Below are 25,841 nucleotides of genomic sequence, written 5' to 3'. Positions count from 1 at the left end.
TCCACTGATCCTTCAGCTTAAACATTAATATATTTGAAGGTCTTTTATCTTTGACGATCTGGCTCCTTGCACGGGGCTTCTTGTTTCTGAACTACATAATTGTGGATGCATCTGGACTACCACTCCTCAAAATCGTCCCAATTCCTTTCTGATGCAGATGGGCCCCAAATCCCACATTAAGAAATGCTAACCTAGGGATTCCTCCAGCTATTCCTAGGAGTAGGACCACAGAAGCTTGGAAAGCATCCTCCGCAGGAGAGGACTTGAAGTGGGAATCAGGGATAATTTAACCTTCTCTTTATCTCCAGCAGAGCTACCCCAAATAACCGAGCACACAAAGTAAAATCAGTACCCTTCTATCTAAAGTCAATTTTAATTGACAGCCACTCCCTTCCTAAGAAGATTTACACCCCTAAAAACTTTCCATAGTTATTTCTGGGCTACCAGTGATTTGCCCTCATTCCAGTTGTTCTTGGAGTTGAAGAATACTTTCTTGTCACTTCTCTTTCTTTCTCCCTTTGGTCTTATTTCCATGAGGACACATTACTGATTTAAGAAATTGAATAGCAAAGCCTATAAATATCTGTACGGTGGAGAAAACATTCATTGTTTAATTTATACCCTCCCACGGAAACTTTTTCAGACCCTCACCTAGTGAAAGCTCAATTAATAGCACTTTTTATCATAAAGAGCCATGATCTGTATTATATTTTGTAAGAATTCAATCTGTATATGGTTTAAATTCTTCGTCAGTCCTAGACCAGCTTCCTTTAAGCTGTGGACAGATTTGCTTTGTTGCCTTAAAGAAGTCTAAGGATATTTTCCTCAGTTGTCCTTTTTATGCCTCTTAGTTCAGAATTGAAATGATTTTGCCCAAGGTTATTAGAATAATATTGGAATTCAATTAGTCACTTTGAGACCTGGCAACCGAATGGCTGACTCCTTTTTAATTTTTAACAAGTTCCATAATTCACATAGAGAAATTGATGCCAGTATTTAAGATATATGAAGAAATGCAAGCCACATAACTTTGAAATATTTAAATATTCTAATACTCCGGATGAAATATCTTTTTCATACTGACTAGGCTCTGAAACTGGTTTTTAATGAAAACAGTGCCCAACAGAGGTTGAAATGCAAATAGTATTATGCATCAATATAAAGGGTCTTGATTCATTTTAATTTTATCTCTTTGCAAACTGAATGTGCATAATGTTATCTTGATGTTCAGTCTCAACCTCTTCTATCTACATATCAAAATGTACAATAAGAAGATCATTTTTTTCACTGAAAAAAAATCAGTGGGAACTGAAAAATAAGCAAGGTACCTAAGCTTTACGTTATTTTGCTTTGATTTCAGGTGGGTAAAGCATTGATTTTCCTACAGCCAAAGCAAGACATTTTTACTTCAGCCGAGTTCCCCTGCAGATATTTTCCATAGTTTGGAGCTATTCTTTGAAATATCTTTCATCTCTTTATTCCTTTCCTCTCCATGTTCCTTTTCTCCTCTCCCTGCCTCTCTCCAGCTGCAAGGATTTGTCTCCTAAAAGAGTGGGGGTGGGAGGGAACGAGGGATGAAAGCAGACAGGGAGCATGAGCTAGAGAATGCCAGGATCTGGCTTTTGTTATTGGTTGGCTGCTGCTTGATGGGTAGACTAGGGAGGAGAGAACTCTTCAGTCTGTTCTGACGGAGCCGAAGTACAGAAACCATATTTACAGGTAAGAGCAAAAGAGAAGGAAAAAAATTATTTTTCTTCAAAAGAGAATGCTTCTCAATTCCTACTGAGACAATTTTATGATATAGAAATTATTCTATAAGACATTTCCTTGAAAGTGTGTCCCTCTCATTACTTGAGGAAGCTTTGCAATGAGCTGTTCTCTCTCCCTGCAAAATCCTTAGCTGATAAAAACACCAGAGGCATGTCTTATCCTGGATAACTTTCTAGCAAGTGTTACAGAAGCAAAGTTAATGGATAAGATGAGTCATCATGTGTCTTTTATCGTTTGTTTTTATTCAAGTTTATGTTATTGGAAATCAAAGGAAGGTTGAAGAAAGCTCGGTAAAATTCACAGGTCCTGAGAAAATGGAGCTTTCTCTGAATATACAGTATAAAATTTCACATGGTGTTTAATAGTTACAACACAAGAAATGGTTTAGGAAAATAATTTTTGCAGGTTGTAGACTCTTTTAGCACTAATTTAGCATGAATGATTTATATGCATTTTTTAACTCACTCCTCTTGATAAACCTCATGCTGTTGAGTAGCTATATCATTTTGTTTAATGAATTGTAAGCTCATATGATAATTAAACAACTGTCTTTATCAACATGTATGGAGCCGTTTCCATTTTCAAAGCTTAGAAACCTGTTTTTGAAGGATTAAACACTGCTGTAAAAAATAGCATCTTATTAGGCAAGTTTCATTGGTAGTTTCCTTTATCAATCAAATATATCTAGGTAAGAATTCCATCACAGTATTTATATTGTTGGTAATATCCCTAGGACAATATTTTTTAACAGCTCAAAAGTTAAGGTTTTACTTTACCAATTGCTTCTCTCTCTTAATATTGTCTTTTATTTATAAGAGGGTAAATAATAAGGGTAAATGTATAAACTCAATGACACACTTACAGTAAAGACATGAAAAATAATTTTACTCCAAGTCCATTTAATATTATAGTGATTTTAATTCATAAATATAGGTCAATTAAGGATGGGGAAACTCATTAAAATGGAGCTTATTTTAAAAAAGGTCATTACTGACTTGAAGACATTGACCATCAATTAATACTTGTTGATTATAATAATAAAACAAAGTCTTTCAATGATGTAAATGACTTGTTCATATATTTTAAAAATACTCCTTTTGAATGATTCACAAACTAATAGGAACGAACATGTACAATTTCTAAGGATTTTTTTGGTCTTGTGTTTGCTTTTTGTTTTTGTTTGAGAAAGGAGATGGATTTTGTCTTTGAAGAACAGACAAAAACATAACAGTTCTTGCAAAATTGAAAAAAGAGGGGGAAAAAAACTACTGAATATTGGGTAAAGATTATCTAAATGAATGGAGAACTATCTTTAATTTCCTAAATGTGCTGAACATAGTTATGTTTACACACTTAAGTGTCATATTGACCCAAGCAAATACTCCTGCATGATTTATTTTGAACTATTTCTGGATTTCAAAAATCTTATGATACTAAAATATTGCCATGTTTCTAATTATTCATGGATTCTTCTGATCTTGTTTTCAAAACAAAATGATGGTAGAAATTAATCCATTCCTTAGACTGGAATTTAAGGTGATATGTAAGACCAGATATTCTTCGCCTGAAATGTGTTAAAGAAAATAAATTAAGGCAGTTATAGTTTTTGAAAATTATAAATTCCAAGTAAATCTACCTCCAAGAATGAAGGGGAATTGATGAAAATTAGAGAGCAGAGTTCCACATGGTTTTAAATTATTCTGTTTCCTTGGAAACCAGCTGCTGCAGATGCATTTTGCTTTCTTTGGCTAAAAATATCATCCTTTTAATAATTGGCAAGGGAAAGGTTCTGAATAAAACCAGAGTATATTGTTGCTGCTTTCTATAATTTCCTTAATGGCTCACATATTTTGGATGAAAAGTAGATAAAACCTTTCTCAATCAGCATTTCCTATCATCCATGGGCAGACGTCTGCATGAGATAACTATGGTAGCCTTTACTGAAGGGACTGCATGAAAAAGACTGTGTGTGTGTGTGTGTGTGTGTGTGTGTGAGTGTGTGCACAGGCGCGCGTGCTGGGGTGGAAGCAAGAGAAAAAAAGTATGAAAGAAAACAGTTAAGAGGTTCCTGTCCAAGTGAAGGATGAAACAAGGCAAATGAGAACCATGTAAGGCTGCTCTATGAGAGATGCCAAAGCAAGACCATTTGTTTTTCCTTTAGTGCAAACATTAAGATTCAAACGTAGGTTTTTAATGGAGACCACTGCATCCAACTTTGTCTCCTGTGCACAATACTTTCTTCCTTTTTTCTCTTTATGTTTGTAATGGTTAGTAGGATACTGAGCAAGACAATAAATTAAACTTTTTTAAATGTATTAGTCATTTTAGTCATAAAAAGAAAAGCTTGAGATATATGTTCAGTCTATGGATAGTGAAGAGGATTAAATACATATTTTGACAGATTAAGACTGTTTTTTACTTAATGTCCAGACTATCTTTTATTCATGTAGTCATTTCCTTACCTTTGTAATCTCATATATAAAAAATTATATATTGCAACAACCTAAAACTGTTTTTTATTAGTATTAAGGTAATATATTTGAAATTTAATAGAAATTATTATAAATACACATATGTACTTTTTGTTTTATTTGAAACCCTTTGCTTTTGTTTGGAAATAAAAATTCATTTTCTGTGGCTTTCTTTATAAAAAATAAAAATCACTACTACCATCGTATTTTACTCTAGGCAATTTTTAAAATTACAGCATTTTCATTATAGTTTTTTTTCTCTCGGCTATTTGGTGAGAGGGAAAATCAGCATAAAGCTGTCACATCTTTCCTATTTTATTATAATTCAGATGAGAGTCCTAACTCTATCTTCTCTTTACCATTTGTTAAATGCTTTTGACATATAATATCTTATTTTCATAATATTAACTTAGTGTATTAGATTTATTGTTAGCAATGGAGCAAATAAAGTACTACAAGCTTAAACCATGTTTTCATATATTTAATATCTAGGCAATACATTATTTAAAGTTAAATTAATTTGATATGTCAGTATGTTATTTTTCAAAGAATTAGGATAATGGGAAGTATTTAGCTTTTATCAATTAACACGAGCAAAGCACTTCAGTGGCAGCACTTTCATTGTAAACACAGATGACATTAAAGAGCGCGCTAACAGCAAATCAGATAGACTAGTAAATGGATTATGCAACCTGTATAAATAATTCATTTCAGGCATAATCAAAATTACCAAGTATGTTTCAAGTTCCTTAAAATGATGCAGTGCATGGACTTACCCTAACTACAGATAATTTTTAAGTAGTTTGTTAGTAGTGGTTCTTTACTGTTTCATGCTTCTTTATTAGCTAAAAGCAGCTTGCCAGATTCGTAGGGGAGTTTACACAGGTCTCTTCAGTCTCACAAAATGTATTCAGGAAAATGAAATATTAATAGTTTCCTCTATAATATAGGTAGACAACTTTATAGCTATAATGAAAATATGCTGGTTTGGCAAATAACCCCACATTGTTGGAAACGGAAGGGTGGGATTTAAAAGAAATGGAAATTCCAGGTTAAGAGAGTTCGGGTCAGGTTTCACAATGTTCAAACTGTGCTATGTACTTAAGGTAATTCAAGCAAATGAAAAATCATGTTAACATTTGTACTATGGTAGGCCATAACTCAAATATATTCTTGATCAGAATTTATTTTTGACTTAGTATATACCGAATACCTGATAGTATAGTATAGGGCTTATATAGCTGTAGAAAGGGAGTTGGTCCAAAGCAGCATTATTACTCTTTAATTACCATTTCGTAAATCAAGGAGCAGGGAATGGATTTGCTTATCAAGCTAACGATCACATTTGGATGTTTCACATATCTCAGTGAACTCAGTTGGGCAAATCATTTGATTCCTTAGTCAACTGTTTAGATCTCAGTTGGTGACAAATAGACTAAGTAGTTTGACCTGAAAATTGTTGAATGTGCATGCTTTGAGAATACAGACTCAGTATAACTTTTCAAGCATTTAATTCATACAATTATGATGACCTTGGTAAATGTCAATGCCACTTCTAAGGATCACACTTTAACAAGAAGACTACTTGATGGGAGATCAGCTTTGCCATCCATTCATTTTAGTCTCATGGCCAAAAGATAGTAGCCATGTGATTTATTTCCAAAGAGTCTTTGTACTTTAGTGAGATCAGGAGCTTAACACATTATCTTCCAGTACAACAACAAAAGGTAGTACACACAACACATTTCTATATTTCTCCTGACTCACGTGCACATTTGTAACAATATTAAATCACCAGGTAAAAGTAGTTCTTATGTAAATTTTTATATCTTTAAACGATATTGACTACGAAGTCCTTTAGCAAACACTCATTTAATTTTCTTATTCCCTTTCAGTATTTTAGTCTTCCATTATTCTAGAAGTGTGGAGCTGGCCTATAGAGATAATCCCTTCCTTGACTGCTTATTTTACCTATGAACAAAGTAAGGCACAGAGAAGCGTTCCCACAATAATTGTTTTAGTGGGAAACTGAGCATTATGTAAAATAAGAATAGCCAAATGCTATGAGTTTGTATTAAATATTGGATATAATGCATTAAATACTGGATGGATGGAAAGCAGAGTTTAGGAGGACTTTGGAAGAAGGTGGAAAAACATGGTGTGGCCAGATGGTCCCCAGTGCGTGACAACACAGGAATTTTAGAGTTGCACAGAACTCTTCACTTTAGTCCTGCTTTTGGTTTCCTGTCAGCCTGATCACTTTGTCTTACTGTCATAATCTCCTTGACTTTCTGTGAGTTTGCTGTCAGGGTCAAAAATGCATTTTAGTTTTGTTTTCTAGTAAGTGTTGTTAGAGTTAGCTGCTGTCATATTGTGGATATATCACAACATACTTAATAAATGAAACAAGTAATTTCCTAAACAGGACTCCTGAATGTATTTACAAAGATTTTCATTTCCTTTTCTATCTCAGGTTAAGCTAGCCAGGGAAAATCAACAATGTCATCAGTCATTACTCAGTAATACTGGTTTTGATGCTGTCAGCATATTAAGGCAGAAAGATTCTGGGAAAAGTTTTCAAAAGTGATTTTAAAACTTCTTGCTTCGCTGTCTCAAAATTCCTTTTTTGTAGTTCATAAAACTCAAACCTTAGGTTGTTTGACCACTGTGATGTCTAAATCAGTAAGGGGCCCCAAGCTGACTCTCCCAACCTGCCCACTGAAGTCCCCTATAGGACTGAGGGTCAAATGGGAAACTGCACTTAGGGACTCCATTGTAAGCTTCTATATTCAGAGATCTTCACACACTATGGGCAGGGCCATAGCTAGCAGCCTCAGGGCCACCTCAGTCCTATCCTGTGCTCCCTGCCATTACTTCTTAGTGTGGTCCTTCCAGTCACTTCTAGGACCTCTCTATAACCTTTTATCAACTCAATTATAATTCTGTGGCAGAGGGTTTCCTTTGTCTTGTATCATCAACATCTACCATAATGCCTGATACATTTTATATATCAAAATTGTATCAAAATTGTTTTTCTGACTGCATAAATAAGTGAATAATCTTGTCAGATTATTCTTACCCTTTTCTTGCACCTTCCCCAGTGACAGACACTCATTACATGCTAAAGATAGTCCCTTTCTTTCATGTGCTGCTTTGTTAACACTCTTCAGTGTGATAATGTTCGTGTCACATAAATGTCATTAAGCCATGCAAAATTTTGTATTGCAGACTTTTTATTATGCAAACTCCTTTTGACCTCTCTGACTTTAACAGGGGATTTCATCTGTATGCAGTCCCCATTTCATGACTCCCTGCACTGTGCTGTTCTATTATACTACTCTTCTGTTTCTGATCACACGCACACACAGGCACACACACACAGATCATCATCATATAGTAAATCAATGGACTAATTGAAAATTAATGTAATTAATTTTTATATTAACATGTAATATAAATGTTAAATAATGTTTGTTTAAGAAAATATAGTAATAAGTATTTTACCAATCTGATACATATTCCATCTCTCAATAACTCCCCACTTTCTTGAGTCAGAGTTATTTAGCAACATTTGATTAAAGTTTAAATTGTTCAGCAATATTTTTCTTCTGCTCCAGGTCCACTTTCTGCCATTTATCTTGTGTTGTGGTGAACAATTTTAAGTCATCGTGTTTGGCAGATGACAATGCTGAATCAGCTACAAAGAATCTAAGGGTGTGTACTAAGAGTTAATGTACCCATTTTACTGGGGTTTAATATGTCTCAAGGTAAAGGCAAGCAGATAATACAGGACAGGTGGAAGTCCCAGTCTGCCACAGCAAGGTAGAACTTACTGAAAAAAAAAAGGAACGTCACGCCATGATGTAATGTCTGGGGAGTCTATAGAGAAAGAACAACTGCTAATAGCTAATATATCTTTAAATATGCTCATGTGTGTGGGGACTGTACTGTGGGTGTACATATATACCCCTTAAATGAAGGATTCAGTCAGCCAGTCAGCACATCTGCTTCTAGAAATGCATACTCTAGTACAAATTGGGTATTGTAACTTTGGCTAACCTATTAGTTCTTTAGTACAGCATAGTGATTGATGAAATGCGTAATGATCGATGGAATGCATAATAAACTTTGCAGCTATACAGTCTATAGTTCAACTCCCAAACATGCTATCTTACTGCCTGTGTAAATGTGGGCAAGTTACTTAAGCTATCTGAGCCTCAGTTTCCCTTTCTGTGAAATTCAGTTATTATCTACCTGGGTGATATTGTAAAGACTGATAGATCCATGTAGAACATTTTTCACTACAGAATTTAAGACATAGTCAGGAATTGTGTGCAATTTCAGTTGTTACTGTTAGTCATCCTTTTCTGTTAATAAACTAAGAATGGAAGGAGCAAAATAATCCCCAGGGTTTTTAATGGCTTCCTAAATACTATTCCTCATTAGGGGATTAAAAAATTTCTTTTTTTTCCATATTAACTGCAGTTAACTCATTGGATATCAGCTGGCTAAATTAGTACTGTATGAGATAGTAAAATTGCAAAAACAATTTAAGCAGTAAGATACCATCAGGAGTCAAGGAAGAGTGTGATGATTAAAATATGATTTCAAGTGCCAGAATGCCCAGGTTCGGGTGCTGCCTGTAAGACTAATTAGCTTTATGACCTTGGCTCATCATCTAACCTCTCTGTGCTTCAGTTTTTAATCTGAAAATGACATTAATAATAATGCCTACCTCCTATGCATACAACAAAGATTAAATAAGTTGATACATGTCGGATTGCTTTTCTATTGCCTTGCAACAAACTACCGCAAATTTAGCAATTTAAACAATGCCCACGTATTATCATGTAGTACTGTAGGTCAGAAGTTCTGCCCAGTGTGGCTAAATTCTTAGCCACAAGGCTGAAACCAGGGTCAGCACAGCTGAATTCTTGTCTGGTCACTCTGGGGGAAGATCTATCTCAAAGCTCATACCTGTTGGCAGAATTCAGTTCCTTGTGCTTCTAGGACTAGGGTCCCTGTTTCCTCCTTGCTGCAGCTGGAGCCACTCTCAGCTCCTAAAGGCTGCACACATTCCTTGTCATGTGACCCCTTCCATCTTCAAAGTCAACCGCAGAGAATCTCTCTTGTGTGGAATCCTTCTCACCCTTAATTTCTGTCCTCTAGATTTAAAGTTTTATGTGATTAATTCAGGCCCACCTGGATAATCTACCAGGTCACTGATTTGGGACCTCCATTATATATGCAGATTCCCTTTGCCATATAATGTGAACATAACGGAGTGATATTTCACCATATTCACAATCCTGGGTTTATACAAAGAGCACACACCAGAAGGTGGGCAATCTTGTATACCACCTTAGAATCCAACGTAATACATATGTAAAATGCCAGAACAGTGCCTGGCATATAGTAAGCATGATGTGTGTTAGCTCTTACTCTTACTGAATATATGAAAAATTTACAAAATTTTAAAAAAAACAGCAACGTTGCAGTAATGACAAGGGTATAGTGAAATGACATCCTACTGCACCATTAAAGACATAAATTGGTAGAACCTTTCTGCCAGGTAACTTGGCAATGTGTACTGAAAGCCTGGTAATTCCACATCTAGGAATTCATCCTAGAGATATAATCAGAGATGTACACAAAGATATATGAAAGAAAATGTTAATTATATGGAGGTTTATAATAAATATTTTAAAAGAAACCAAGCGTCTCCCTTAGAATTGTAGTTAAATATTATTGCATAGCTATTCAATGAAATGCTGTGTAGCCTTAAACACAAAAATGAAAATCGAATAAAAACAAGTGGTTTAGAAAATTATTTAATGAGAAGGGAACATGCTCATGTTATAAGTGGAGGAATTATAGGTTACAAAGTTGCATATATAGTGTTAATCAATTAGTACTCCTTCTGGAGTGTGAAGTGGCCTTTCGGCAAGACAGGTTCACATGACAAGGGAGGGAACATACCCTGATGCTGTCTGGTCATGCCCATCCATCCAAAGAACAAGGGTATCCTCAAAAGAAGACTTTGTAGTATCTCCCCTAGTTTTCTGTCCTATTGCCATTTATTCCATGCCTTAAAGAGAAATGGCATGGTCTGGTCGCTCACTTCTATTTATAGCCCCCCTCTATACTGAACTGACTAAATTGCACTCTTAGTCAAGACTTTAGTGTATTGTTTTTGTTTTGTTTTAGCTATAATGCCAAGCATCTGGAATTCATAATACATACCAATGGAGGACATAGAAATACCTACAGTGCACATTCTAACACTGTAAAACAGCTACTACTAGCCCCATTTAACAGGTGGGAAAACTTTGGCTCAGAGAAATTAAGTAACTCACGAAAGAACTATTTAAGGAAATGGTGAAACCAGGTTTTCAAGCAACTGGCTTCACCTTTTTCACCATACCAGTGACTCCTGGTAGTTCCTGGGACTCTCTTACATTTAAAAAAATTTCCCCAGAAAATTTTAATGATTAGCCTAGTCTAAGTCCTACTGTAGGACACATCACCACTTTCCCTATACCTGAAGGCAAATTTGTGGTAACAGTGCAGACTGCTTTTTTCTCCTAAGCTTTTTCCAGCTCCAGGCTCTCAGGTTCTAAATTTTAAATTAACTGATGTGTTTTTAATTGGGGGATCCAGACATCACCACAAGTTCAGATTAAAGCAATTCATCCCATTTCCCTCTCAACCCAAAGGGAGATGTACCAAATTTCATAATCTTTGAAACTAGCATTTCTCCATAGATACTACAACCCAGGCTAATTTCTTCTACCTCTTCATCTTCTGTGACTTAACTCTTGATAAATATCACTGCCCAGATCTCTCAAGTCACCAAATTGTCCATTTCTCCTTTGGGGATTTTCTTCCATTCTTTACAAACTCTTTCTCCCATGTCCTACTTTCCCTTCATATCCCCAGGGCCATTCACTCCCCAGGGCCATTTCACTTTTATTCACCTTTATTCTGCATCTGTCTCTGGATCCAACAATCTGTCCTCATTCTTGTTCTAGTCTTTGTCAATTAACCTTAGTAATCAACCCAAGCCCATGGTTGTATCCCAGCTCTATAGAAGTGTCCTTATAGTGGGGGAATAAGGGGAACTTAAAAATATATATATGGTTGTGAAGATTTACTATTTAGTATATTTAGGCTCTCTGGTGTCATACAATCATAAAATCAATCATTGGATACTTTATTCTGTAAAACTTGCCTAATAACAACAAATACTTAAGTTCTTGGGGGAGATCCATATAAACTCTGAATTACTGTTTTTAGAAAAATAATTTCCATTTATAGAAAGGGCAATGTACCCAACATTCATGGTAGTTCTGACCTCAAAATGACAAATTATATTTTTACCTTTAGATTCTTTTAGTGACCTGTCTCAATTCAGTTATTTCTCATTACATCATAAATTGAACATAAAAATTAATAATTTATTTTCTTCCCCTACTCCTAAATGCTAGTAATCTTTTGTCTTTTGAGTGTCTTGGTTTGTATAAAAACATTCAACTGTCATTTTGAATATTTTAATTCGAAATATGACTCTGCTATTTGATAAAATTATGACTATTTTCATATTAGGAGCAGTATTAAGAAAATTGTATTATTTTATATACTTTTCAAAAGGAATTTTTGGATATAGGATTAATAAGAATACTATTAGATAGATAAAGAGAACCTAAGTCGACTCCATTTTTTTTTCTGGACCTGGGACACATAGGACCTTGTTAAGGGGCCCTGAATTAGAATTCTAAAACTTTTGACTTTTAACAAATATCATAATCTTTTAGGTGCTAGAAAATATAAATCAAGTCATCCATACTTCTGTCTGCTTGCTAACAGTTTCAAAAAGCCATGTACTCTCAAAAGAGCATTCTGTGTTATAGGGTGACAATATTGTTTAGGATTGCTCTCCCTGGACTATGTGGCTGGGACAAACTCAATCAAGGACACTCATAATAACTCTGTTCTCCCTTCCCACCTATTACTGCAGACATCTGAATGGGGGTAGCATCTTAATCTCTCTCACAATTTAACTTCTGCATGATCTCACTGTCTGTTGCCATGGAAATAATTGTAACATTGCAATTTTAGTACTACAGCCAGAGCACACTACAGTAGAATCAAACTGGCAGACCCAAAGTAGGATGAATCTATTTTTCCTCTCTCTCTCCAAATATTTCTTATGCTTTTGGACATTTTTTCCCATCCTTTCTTTGTGTTTACTCAGCTAATTACACAGTTCATTCTCTCTTTAATGACTCTGTGCAAGTTTCTTCAACGTCATCAGAACTAAAAGTATAAATGTGAGCAAATCCACACAAATTATTTACATCGATTTCATACCAGTTAAGGAAAAACTTGCAATAGCTTCCTATAACGATTAAACAGGGTACATCAACATTTAAAAAAATCCATCAACAGCTCTCAGTTTTTAGGAGGTTTTCTGCAATTCTTTTAAACTCTCCATAAGTCGCTTGAAGATAAGAGAGACTCTTCAACCGATTGCTTTCAAACAAGGTCAACTCCAAGCCAGAATCCTATAACCCTTGCAGTAGCAAGTAGTAGTTATGGATTTTACTTTAAAAAAAATCTTGAATGAGTAGCTTTAGGGAGGGTGGTGGATAAAATAGTTATTAACTCTTTGCCTCCATATTCCCATCAATAAGTGAATCTTTGATAATGGTCACCATCCATATAATGCCTCTTCTCTACCAAATTAAAAGAAGTATTCCTTTAGAGTAAGAAAGGAAAGCCTTCTTTTTCATTGTTAATTTTATTTGCCAAAGCAGTACCACAAAGTGGTAGGATATATCAGAATTGGTCCTATTTAAAACCTAACAGGAAAGGTGGCTCCCACCATCATCAAATATTTGGTAAATTTAGAGACCAGAGATGGTTGTAGGTAAAATTAAGTAACCACATTACTTTGGGAAGCACTTTGACCTTCCTTCCCCTTCTAACTTCGTTCTAAATTCTTTCCCCACCAAAGAAACCTCTTCAACCCTCCGACTGGTCAGGTTCTGATTTTAACTGTTCATCTGAGCTGCTAAGTCCTCCTTAATTCTAGGACTTTTCCATTCCCCATCAAATCTACCTTTCCTTTACCGTAGGCCCTCTTTTTCTTTGTTTTTTTTTTTAATGAAATAATAGGCAAATTTGTGGTCTTTTTTTCTTTTTTTTTTTTGGCCGTGCAGCACGGCATGTGGTATCTTAGTTCCTCGACCAGGGATTGAACGTGTGCCCCTTGCAGTGGAAGCACAGAGTCTTAACCACTGGACCACCAGGGAAGTCCAGAATGAGTGGTCCTTTTAAAGTACAAGTGAGATATTATCATTCCACTACTTACGCCCTTCATCTCATGTAGAGTAGTATCCAAAGTCCTTACAGGCTCTACACAATCTAGCTCCCAATACCTGTCTAACCTCATTGCCTACTATGTCGAACCCAGGACCTCGACACTCACCGCTCCTTTGCCCTGGCCTAATCTTCCCCCAGATGTCAAAATCGCTGGCTCCCTTACCTTCCTCACTGTAACATTAGCTCACCAAGTAATTAAAAATGCAATGTTCTCTATCAGCCAATCTCTTAGTCACTATACCACTTGACTACTTATCTTTCTTCATAGTATTTAACTCTACAGGACATATTATATATTTAATTTACTTATCTGTTTATTATTTGTTTACCCCTTCCCCCATCAACACCCAGAAAGTGAGCATCATTAGAGGAAGGAATTTTTTTTCTGTGTTGTTACTTTATTGCTCTCTAGCGATAGTCACTATAATAGTCACTGGTTCATGCTAGAAGCTCAAGAGATGTTTATTGAATAAATAATAAGTGGCCCCTTAACAAAGTACAGAAAACAAATCTCTTTTCTATAGAGTGGCACAAATATCTGAACGAAGACACAGATTCCCTTACTCAACAATCTGAACTAGGATATATTTAAAAGAACAAGACAATTGTTGTTTAGTGTTGAGGCTTTCAGGATACAATACGGTAGAGGATGTTCTTTCAGAAGTAAAACGATACGCCAGTTAAGGATACTAGGAAGCAGAAAGTACAGAACAGAGGAAGCCAGTCAGCAGAAGGACCTGGAGCACATATGCCCCACAGAAGCATAGCTACCAAAACTGAGGGACTCCATGAAGTCACTGAGAGGCACAATGCAAGTGGCCAGACTTCTTAAGAAAGTCACGCTAATCAGATTGGTTCCTTATTACAGATAGGACTGCCATGCTCAGTTTTGATGGCTTAAGATACTACCTCTCTTGGGTAGTATACTACCTCTCTTTGCACATGTATCGTGCAAGTGTCTTTTGTAAAGTAAGTTTGTTCTCCCAACTTATGTATCTCTAGTAAAGGCATTTCAGGTACTGTGTTGGGCTAGTGGGGAAGAGAATGTTTTGATTCCTTTGTCTGTTGATCCTTCCAAGTCACAGATCTGAACCATTCTTTGTTTATTTTATAGAGCCAATCCAAGAGGGGTTTTAAATTACAATGTAATCTAAAGAACACTCCTTTATAAGCAAAATTAATAAGGGAAAGGAGGATGGGGCATGTGAAAGCTAACAGTGTAAAGGATTGCTTCTGAATGTGAATGCGGCATTGGCCAGATTTTGGAGTGTGTTAAATTGGGAAAGCATGGAGCTGAAATGACCTGGACTGAGTAGTAGCTTCCCACTTTGGCCTGGGTGTACACCTCCAGTTTGCCATAGTTCACACTGCTTACTACCCACTGTCTCTTTGGTTGTGAGACCACTTATTATTGTTCCTATGCTATCATTTTCCTTCGGGTAGAAAAGTATTTCTTGATACCTTTGTTACAAATAACAGTAGACAAATGAGAAGACTGAGATGACTTCATGATTTTATTATATCTGACCCTCTTTATTCATTGAGGTTAACTGCCATTGTAAGAATTTGTGTTTGCAACCGCTGATTACCTTAAGAGCTACTTTATGGCTATGAAGAAATTATTACTCTCAGAGGTCTAATGACTCATCTAAATTGACATTAACAAATTTTAAAAAATGCATCAGGCTACCTCTGACTGGCTTTCACTGACCATGTTGATACAAGAGTGAAGAGACTTAAATTAATATTTTATCCAGCAAAAGATTTAGGACTGTGATTTACCCTATATTAAATCTAGTCTGCCAACCTCTGTGGTATAGGACTCAAGAATTCCCTGTAGCTCTGCTGAACTGACTGGAAACATTATAAGGCATCTAAATTCTGTAGGTATAGCCATTCCTAGCAACCAATTTGATTTTTAACGGACAGAGAGCCCCAGGAAAGTAGATGCCTTTGTACCTGAGAAAAAAGAATTCCCAAGCAACATAGACATGCCCTAATCAGTATGCTCCGGGTATGACAGCATGCAAGTGAGTGATCTATTTCGTTCTGAACCCCTGCTCTGTGACAGTACGTGATTTACCAGAACAAATCAAATAAATGTATTTGACTCCTGTATTTGACTCAAAACACTGAGCCATATTTCCTTATGCAGCCCTCTGAATTCACATTCTTAATTTTGACTTTTTCTCATAAAATACTGTTGTCAGAATAAGAATGCAAATAGCAATGAATCAAGGTAGAACTGTTTTCAATGCTTTCAAACATTGTGTAAAGAATGATTTCTGCATGGATATGACACTCTGGCAGACGTGGTTCAAAAAATTACAACCCCCCAAAACAATTTGGAGACCTTGACTGTGCAACCAGTGGTCAGATATCTCAATGCTCTGTTGCTCCCGTTCCTGCTACAGGTACATGTGACAGCGCTGCAGCGATGAGTGGAATTTTAAAGGAGAAGTTGGAAGAAATTGAGGGCTCCGCACCCTGCTCCTCTGTGCAGGAATCTGATGATGAAGTTTTTAGCTGTGACAGTGCCACCCGTGTTGATAGTGTCTATCTGTCCACTTCTAATCGTTTCACTGGTGAGTATCTGAGGCTGTACTTCAGGTTGTACTCTAAATTGTGTTGTATGGTCGATTCTTGGAGTTTTTATCTGATGGCTTATATCTGCCCCTAAGCTGTTTATGATAACAGACTTAATTTGCAAAACATGATACCATTTTGGTTAATTAAGTCTCAGTAGTTTACTCCTGTTTCTTTCTACAGAGTGAGTATGAGAGGCAGAAATGAGTCCAAAGTTAAGCAAATAGCAATTGAAAATAATTTCCTATGTGTCTTCAGTTTTCTGAAATAGAGTCATCTTTTCGAAATTAAATCATCTGAGCTCTTTTGAACGTCTAATACTAGTCAGTGAGTTGTGGAATACTTGCAGTGCTGAGTACAAAACATTCACTTCCCAGGTGAGAAAACGGTGTTTGTTTTTAAAAGAATGCTGCTCTGAAATAAAAGCCTTGAAAACCCTAAAATTCTGTAGTTGTTTGGATACTGGTAAACCTCAGACCCAAGGCCGGGTTCATGCACTACAGTAAATACAGCTTTCTACACATATATACTTCTCCTAAGCAGTTCATGTGAACAACATCATTTAACTTAAGGTGATATGTTCAAACTTAAAATTGTAGCCATTTAAAGTTGCATTCCTTGTAACAGATGCTCATATGAAGATTAGGCAAATCCTTTCCAACATTTCCATGTCCACTCAACACCAGTCATTAGGAGACTGGTGATTTTCAAACTATGTTTTAGAAGAGTTAACATCATTCAAAGCAAAACTAAACAAAGTCAATAAAAACCCCTGGGGCATTTGTGTTTGGGGTTTTTTTAGCTCACCAAAACAGCCTTTTAAAATTCACACTGAAGTTTATACAGTGTGGCTCTGTGATACCTCTAATTCCATTTTTAACCTTCCTCTCCATTTTTTTTTTTTTTTTTTTTTTTGCGGTACGTGGGCCTCTCACTGTTGTGGCCTCTCCTGTTGTGGAGCACAGGCTCCAGACGCGCAGGCTCGGTGGCCATGGCTCACGGGCCCAGCCGCTCCGCGGCATGTGGGATCCTCCCGGACCGGGGCACGAACCCGTGTCCCCTGCATCGGCAGGCGGACTCTCAACCACTGCGCCACCAGGGAACTCCCTTCCTCTCCATTTTTAACCTTTGTCTCCCTGACCGCCAAGAATTCAAAAGTTTGTTTGGTATTCATGAATTCTCCCTCATCACCGTTAGAAGGATTTAGAATAAAAATAGGTGTAACTTTATAGGAATGTTTAGCTTCTGTTATTTATCTCTTGACTAAAGTAGAACTTATTTTTAATGAACTTGTAGAAAATATAAAAAAGTAAGGAGAAGATAAAGGAACACTTGGGAGAAGGGAGGAAGCAATAGCTGTTTTGAGAACAAGATTCTCTAGTTACATAGGACAGTTACTGTCAATCAGTGGATTTGCGGGATAAGTTTTGTTTGAAATTTATCTATAGCCTTCTGCCTCTTTCTCTAAGTGACTGTAGCCTTGTGGTAGGCACACACCTTGCTGTCACCCACGGTGCCTAGAAGAGCACTGAATATTGAATGTTGCTTAGACTTCTTTATTGAGTGAACAGATGAATTTTCAGACAATTTTTACACTTTTTTTGATAAATAAAAATTGTATATATTTAATGTGCACAACATGATGTTTTGACTTATGTATGCATTGTGAAATTATTATCACATTCAAGCTAATGAACATTTCCATCACCTCACAGTTACCTTTTTATCGTTTTTGGCGGTGGCGGTGGTGGTGAGAACATAAGATCTACTCTTCTGGCAAATTTCAAGAATGAAATACATTATTTTTATAATTTCCGACGACTTTTTTTTAAACTGGAGAGAATGAGTCTACTGGATGCCCTTATCCTTAGAAAAGCAACAGTGCATGTATAAATTCAAGAGCCTCAGGACCACTATTAAATTCCTTTTCTGTGTACCTTGAGAGTGTTCCTTCTCCAAGCCCTAGAGCACGGCAGGAGCTCCTAGTACTTCTCAACTGTTACCCCTTTAGCCACTCCCGAAAAACACCATCAATCTAGACCCTGTTTCTTTGAGGTCTTCCTACTCTAGTGCAGTGCAGCATTTTCCACACACCTGTGATTTGTTTTGAAACCTTCAGCATGCTTAAACCTCCTCCCTCCTGTCTATGCTTCTCCTAAAGTTACAAATTGACTCTCTCCTGGAAAAATCAATTGCAGGCGTTCTCTATGCAAGGTGCCTATTGATTTCTATAGCTTGTGAGCTCACAAAGTACCTATAATGTTCATTTAAACACCATCAGGTCTTACAATTGCAGATCAAAATACTTTCCAGATGAAAGTAATGTTCTAGTAGTGTACAGGGGTTTGAAAAATGATAGGTCAGGCACTTGTTATGAGCACCTGAACAGTTCCCTGGAGGGTAAAAGTTTGAGTGGAGAGTGGTTTTATTTTGATATAATAAACTATTTGATAACTATTTTGCTATCTGGTCATAACTTTCCTGCTTCATCACCATGGCACGAGTCTATGGAGGAGGAGATGTCTGTTGTGTACAGAGGAGACAGCAGGCTAGTGAAAGCAGTGGCGAAGTTTGATTAGCTCTTTCAGCTACTTTTCGTTGCAAGTATTCAAGGGTTTTGAGGGAAATATTTACCGATACTCCTCTGTAAGGAAACAATGGTATGCATCATTGAGCACCTTGTAACTGAATGTGTGAGGATAAAAACGATTTGGGATAAACGGTGGGGAGGAGGAGTAAGAAAAAAATAGATGGAAATGTGACAGTAACAGGGGGATTTCCTGTTACTGTGGGTTATTCTCAGCCTGATCTCCAGTACAAACGCTTATTATTTTATAAAATTGGGCAAATTGAGGAAGAAAGTGCATTTGAATTTTTTTAGAGGGTCCAATGATCTTATATATGAGTAAGAAAAAAAATAGTAGAGTCAACCCTCATTTTGAATTCAAAGAATGTTAGAACTAGTAGAGCCTTTGAGAACATCTAGATTGACCCTTATTTTACCGATGTGGAGACCACAGCCCAGGGAGAGTTGCTTGACAAGAATCCAAATGTGAGCTAGTGGCAGAGAACTTTATTGTAGATCCCTAGAGGATTGGCCTTTCTACTAGACTGTGCTGCTCTCTGATGGGTCTGTTATATCACTGACTACTAAGTAGAGGGACCCAAATCATCAAGTGAAAGACATGGCTGTATCTTTTGTGCCAGCTCCTCTTAGAAACAGAATGAGCCCATCTTTCGGCATCTCATATCTGTTGCCTTTTTCTTCAGTTGGTTTCTATTGAAAGTGTGCATATCTTCTGGCTGTAATACAATGCCAGTGATGAGTTTATGAATAAATTCAATGAGCATAAAGAAGTAGTGGACAGAGAATTCGATTTGAGTGTGAATGAACCATTTCTCTTCCTCCTGCTGTAAGTGACAGGGCAGACTGTTGAGATTTTGCTTGTGTGTCCCTGACATTGATGAAAATATCTTACAGCAAACATGTTGTTTTACATTTACATGAATGAAATTGGTTTGTCATGGTGACATAATGCTACTTGTGATAATGTGAAAATGTTACGATGAAAAGTAGGTGAGATGCAGTCTGCGGTGTGCATCTTCACTGGCAGCTAACGAATAGAAGGTTATTTCATTTACTTTAGAAGTAAAACCTTTGTATATTCCACTTTTGCCAGAAGGGTGAATAGTCATCCTGGGTTCACTGAAAAAAATAATAATAATAATGATATCCTTCCATCCCTTGAACTCCAGGACCCTACATTACTTTTACTTGTTCAATAATTCAAGACTTCAGAAACCCACTTAACTTGCATTTCAATGAGACTCAGTCACAGCTTCTGACTGAAGGCAGTAATTATATTCCATTTTACTGGCTAGGTAAAGAATTGGCTTTTATGTTTGCTTGTTTGTTTTAAGCCCTGAAAAACTTAAATTTGGCTTTAAATGTAAAAGCACGATTAGACCGAGTTTCAAATAAAATTTTATATATTGATATCGTAGTGAATCTAGAAAAACAACACATTGCTTGTGGTTTTAACTCTCAGTTAGGTACTATAAAAAACTAATTATAAAGATAGTTCTGGTGGTGTTAATGGTACTATTTCTTACATTATTCAAGGGATAAGGCCCTATTAGCATGAGATCCAAAATACTTAATAGAAAATCTGCCATTTTTCCACAGCTCTTATTTACTCAGGATGTCTATAGATGGAACTGATCTTGTAGCTGAATTTCATAAAGAGTACAAGAAGTAGAGCTGCTATTAAATATTAAAGACACCACCTTTACATTAGTGATCAGAATATTTTCACCTGACAATGTAATTTGTTTACAAATATTTCTTAAGAGTATTTGCATTTTATATACTTCTTGATAAGAATCATTCATATCTTTATTTTGGGGTCATCTAGAAGTGGTCCTGGGCAATAAGGAGATGATTACCCAGTTGCAAAATAGTGTGACTTGAAAAATGGATCCAAATGAATTTAGGTGATTAAAATTCTGCTCAGCATTTTCAAAGTCCCATAATCTTTTGGCTTTGGTTTGAATACCAGAGGCTGACTGGCATTATACTTGTTGTTTATGATGGTGATGATAAAATCATAGTGCCTGAAGCAACTGTCCTTGTGTTTCTCAAAAGATTTTAAAATTCATCATGCAAATCAGGCAATCTGATGCTTTCTGACAGCTCGAGGGAAGTATACTTGTGTGCATGTGAATGCAAAAAAGAATTAAACCTGGTTCTGCTAAAAAAAAAAAAAAAAAAAAAAAAAAAAGCCAGTTGGTGCTATTTCTGAATTGGCTGCAATATTTAACCATTTCACTCTGGAAAATACTTGTTTATACTCTGAAAATATTACTTCTTTTTTTGTCTAAAGAATTTGGGAGTAAACCGGGAATGTTTTAGGGCCACAGAATTATTGTACCATATGTTTTATACGTTCGGCTACAGTGATCAGGCATGAACTAGAATAGTTAAGTGTCTGAAATTTACTGAATTCCATTGAGAATTAGATTAAGGTTAAAAGTACTGTTTTTAAATGTAATGAAGAAAGAGCAGTCATAATAAATATAACAAAACATAAATATTTGATTTTCAACCAAAGGTCAGCATATAGAAACTAGAAAGACATTTTCTTTGAATGGTGTTTAATTTTCAGGTAGGAAAGTATATATGTATATGTATAGCTGATTCACTTTTTTATAAAGCAGAAACTAACACACCACTGTAAAGCAATTATACTCCAATAAGGATGTTTAAAAAAAAAAAGAAAAAATAAATAAAATTGAAATGGACACTCAATTTTTTGCATTTGGCTTTATCTAATCTCACAAATATTATACCAATGGAGCAGTAATGAAGACTGATTTATGTAATTTACAATTCTAGAAATTTGAATGAAATGTTATGAAACTCGCTTTATATAATGAACTATTAAATCATTTTAAGATCCTTAATGGATATCTGCAGTGGTCTTAGCATGGCAAAAAACAAAAACAAAAATAAAAACCTCAAACCAAATTCTAATAAAACAATTTCCAAAGTACTGTGAAAGCTGGTGAAGATTGCTGCACCAAGTGCTAAAAGCACTAGATATTTCTGGCTGAAATACAATAGTGGGTCCCATTAATTGTGATATTGTGGAGACTGAAATGCACTCAGTGCTATATATTTTTATGCCATGATTGAATGATAATGTTAGTGGATATAAAAGTGTATATATTTTAGTTTTAAATCATATTAATAAAATTACTTTTAAATATTCACAATTAAGAATACTTAATATATTTCATTTTAAACTTTGCTCTGATGCCCACGATTTATACATTTCAAAAAATGTATATATTTTGAATCTTAACAATGCCAGCATTTGGGGTATTTAATTCCATCTTTGAGGAAACTTGTTTGGAAGAAATAAGGACTATTAATTTTAAACATAGTTAATTTTTCTAACTTTTTAGCCTGCTCTATTTTATAATTTCTCCAAAGATGTTGTCCCTTATCTTCTTGCTATGTCAGCTCTGACTTTCTGTTGTTTGCTGTTTCTATGACAACCATCATGTTGGCTTGAAGAGAGTAGTACATATTTCAGATACATATACAATTCTAGACACACACACACGCACACTTTTAGAATTTTTTATTTACCAAAAAAATTGATGACTAGGCTGACAATTATAGTGGTCATTAATCAGTACTAAAATTAAATGCTATGCTAACATCATGGCTCCGTAAGATATATATCATATATTTGACCTAGATTTTTTTAAAAATATGCACAGGGCTTCCCTGGTGGCGCAGTGGTTGAGAGTCCGCCTGCCGATGCAGGGGACACGGGCTCGTGCCCCAGTCCAGGAAGATCCCACATGCCGCGGAGCGGCTGGGCCCGCGAGCCATGGACGCTGAGCCTGCGTGTCCGGAGCCTGTGCCCTGCAACGGGAGAGGCCACAACAGTGAGAGGCCCGCGTACCGCAAAAAAATAAAAATAAAAATAAAAATATGCATAAAGCTAGATAAGCTGCAAAAGAAAACTGAGGGAGTAAACTTAACTAAAATTTATGGACACTAATAAAGAAGCGTATGTATTTTAAAAGTCCCCTCAATATGAGATAAATATTTTGATGAAAAAAAGAATGAATGGAATTCAGGATAAGCAACCTAAATAAGCATTGTTATTTTCAATAAAACAGCTCTTACATTTTTAGGATTCGCTAGCTTTGCAGCTAGAATATGGAAATGGTTGAAATTTATAATTACAATATTTTAAGTTCCTTGATGGCAAGGGCTGTGTCTTATATTTCCCCCACATTACTTAATGTTAATAATCATAATAGCAAGCTTTATTAAACATTTTATCACTTGCCAGGCATTGTGCTAGATGTTTTAAACAAATTATTTTATTTGATTATAACACTAGGTCCTAAATAAATTTATTTTTGATTGGTATGTTCATGACTTTTTTATAAAAAGTACATGTCTTAATTGATCAAATGATTTCTGTCATCTTAAACATGACATGAGTGAAGTGAAATAGGCTAACTAATTGTATAGAAATTAATTAAGATTGCTGGATACAATTAGGGTCTCCTTCAACAGGTACAGACCCATAGGAAAAATGTTTTTATATCACATGTTCATGGTTTCCAATGTATGCATATAATATTGTCAGTATAAATGAAATCACTCTCCAAACTTCCTACATAGTTTTAAATTTATTAATAAATCAGAATTCAATATTCTAAGATTAGAACATTGAAATATTTTGAATCAATATATTTAACATTTATTACTTTAAAAAGTTAAATATTTTAAAAGTTTTAGCTTTAATTTTTGCAGTATTTTTTCTTATGGTGAAAAATTATAAAGAAACTATATGCTATGCAATTGGTTAAATAATCTATGGAAAACCCATATAGTAGATTCCCATGTGGCCATTAAAAAGAGCTAAACAAATGTATCTATTGACATAAAAATATATTCACATTAATAAATAATTCACATTAATTGCAAAATTATATTGCAGTTTCATTCCATTTGTAAAATCTTACACATGAGGTATGAATGTAATAAGATCCAGAAACAAAATGAGAAACACATATTTTCTATAGAAAACCTTAAGTTTTCTCTGAATAGTGGCATTATGGGTAATTTTAATTATCTATGTATTTCTCAATATTTCCCAAAATCTATATATTTTCTCAATTTATATGAATATATTTTAGCTTAACAAGATTTATTGTGTCCATTTATTACAATAGCTTTCTAGAATTTTTCACTAATATAATTACTGCTGTTATAATATGTTTATAAATTTTCCCCTGAAGTTGGAAATCATAGTTCAAAGGGTACATTTTAATTGCCCTCCAGAAAATTTTACCAGGTTATGTGCTCACTTCTAGTAATTGAAGTAACTGAGTGCCTTTTCCTCTAACATCTTTCCAGCCTTACTAGGCATTCTCTCTCTCTGTCTCTGTGCATACTTACATACGTACATACATACATATACACCTGGCCAATTTGATAGGTAAAAACTGATATTCTCTCTTTTTTTTTTAACATCTTTTTTGGATTATAACTGCTTTACAATGGTGTGTTAGTTTCTTCTTTATAACAAAGCGAATCAGCTATACATATACATATATCCCCATTTCTCCTCCCTCTTGTGTCTCCCTCCCATCCTCCCTATCCCACTCCTCTAGGTGGTCACAAAGCACTGAGCAAAACTGATATTCTCTTAATGCTTTAACTTGAATTTCTCTGAATAGTAGGAAGCTAATTATTTATATATTTATTTATTTGCCCTTTTTTGTGTGTATAAATTGTCTATTTTGGTTCTTTTTTTATTATGATTTTCTTTTTCATTGTTTTATATTAAGGATTTTTGATTAACCTATAAGCAATAGTATCATTCCTATTTTGTCATTGATCTTTTAACTCTGTTTATGTTTGCCATAGAAATATGTCATTGTGGTCAAACGTATCATGGATTTGACTTTTAGGAGATGTTTAGGGAGACCTCAGTTCCCAAGATTAATTGCACACAAATAACCTCCTCTAGAACTTTCATAAATTTCCATTAAAAATTTAGATCATTAGACCAATTGAAAATTATGTTGGCATACTCTATGAAAGAGATAAATTTCCAGTTTTCCTAAAATCATATACTGAATAATATAATAGTTTCTATCAATTTGAAGTTCTGTTCTTATCTTGAACCAAATTCTTATTCAGTATTTGTAGTAGGATCAGTGTCTGTAGTTTTCTTTCTATTTCATCATCTAGATGGTTATACCTAAACCAACAACACTGTTATATTATGACTCTGTAGTAAGTTTTATGTCACATAGGAGTTCCTAATTTTCCCTAACCCATTGCTATGAAGAGAAACACAATACACTACCATACTCTTTAAAGACTCTATTAGCTATTCTCACATAATTATTATTTGAATTTTATAAGAATATTGTCAAGCTACCAAAAAAACCACTGCTATGCCATTGGATTTACATTAAATTTACAGGTTAATTTGGGCCATAAGGCAAATTGACACCTTATAATTCCATTCCAGGAATGCCAGATAATCTGTCCATATTTAACTGTCATTTTACCCACAGTAGAGTTTTATGCTTTTCTTCTTGCAGTGAATTTTTCTTGAGTCCCTAAGTTTGTAAAATATTTTTGTACCTGTTATGAATGAGACTTTTCTATATATGTTCTAACAGATTATTTTTTGGTACTGAGAAAGGCATAAGGTTTTTTTCTTTTAATGGAAATGTTTCCAGGTTTTCACCTTTAATTTGACTGTAGGATATCCTTTATCCTATATTAAGGAGGTATCCTTCCATTAAAGGTTTTTAATTAATAATGAATGTAAAGTTACATCAAATTCTTTACTGGAATATATCAAGATAATCCTATTTTTCTTCAAACTTTTAATATGATGAAGTGAAAACTATTTTTTCTAATATAAAACTATTATTGCTTTTGACTCTGTTTTATCATAAAATATTCTTTAATTTCACATGAGAATATAATTTAGTCTGGAAATGTGGGTGTATTAAGAGGTCCTAAAAATGTTCAAGGTTATTTTAAAATCCACTTAAAAATATGTTTCATTGAGAGAG

General features: G+C 35.1%; 1 protein-coding gene across 1 annotated transcript in view; it reads left to right on the top strand.

Annotated features, from left to right (window-relative positions):
- The first annotated feature begins 1,643 nt into the window (after nt 1–1,643).
- CSRNP3 (cysteine and serine rich nuclear protein 3) overlaps nt 1,644–25,841 on the top strand; it is a 182,323-nt gene continuing 158,125 nt past the window's right edge. Inside the window, exons 1-2 of the mRNA XM_067741682.1 lie at nt 1,644–1,719; nt 16,040–16,210. The gene's annotated coding sequence lies outside the window, so the exon portion shown is untranslated. The remainder of the gene's footprint in view (nt 1,720–16,039; nt 16,211–25,841) is intronic.

The sequence above is a fragment of the Pseudorca crassidens genome, chromosome 6 (assembly GCF_039906515.1).
Source record: "Pseudorca crassidens isolate mPseCra1 chromosome 6, mPseCra1.hap1, whole genome shotgun sequence".
Taxonomy (NCBI): Eukaryota; Metazoa; Chordata; class Mammalia; order Artiodactyla; family Delphinidae; genus Pseudorca; species Pseudorca crassidens.
Note: the sequence above shows the minus strand (reverse complement) of the source record. Positions and strands in the feature narration are given on the sequence as shown.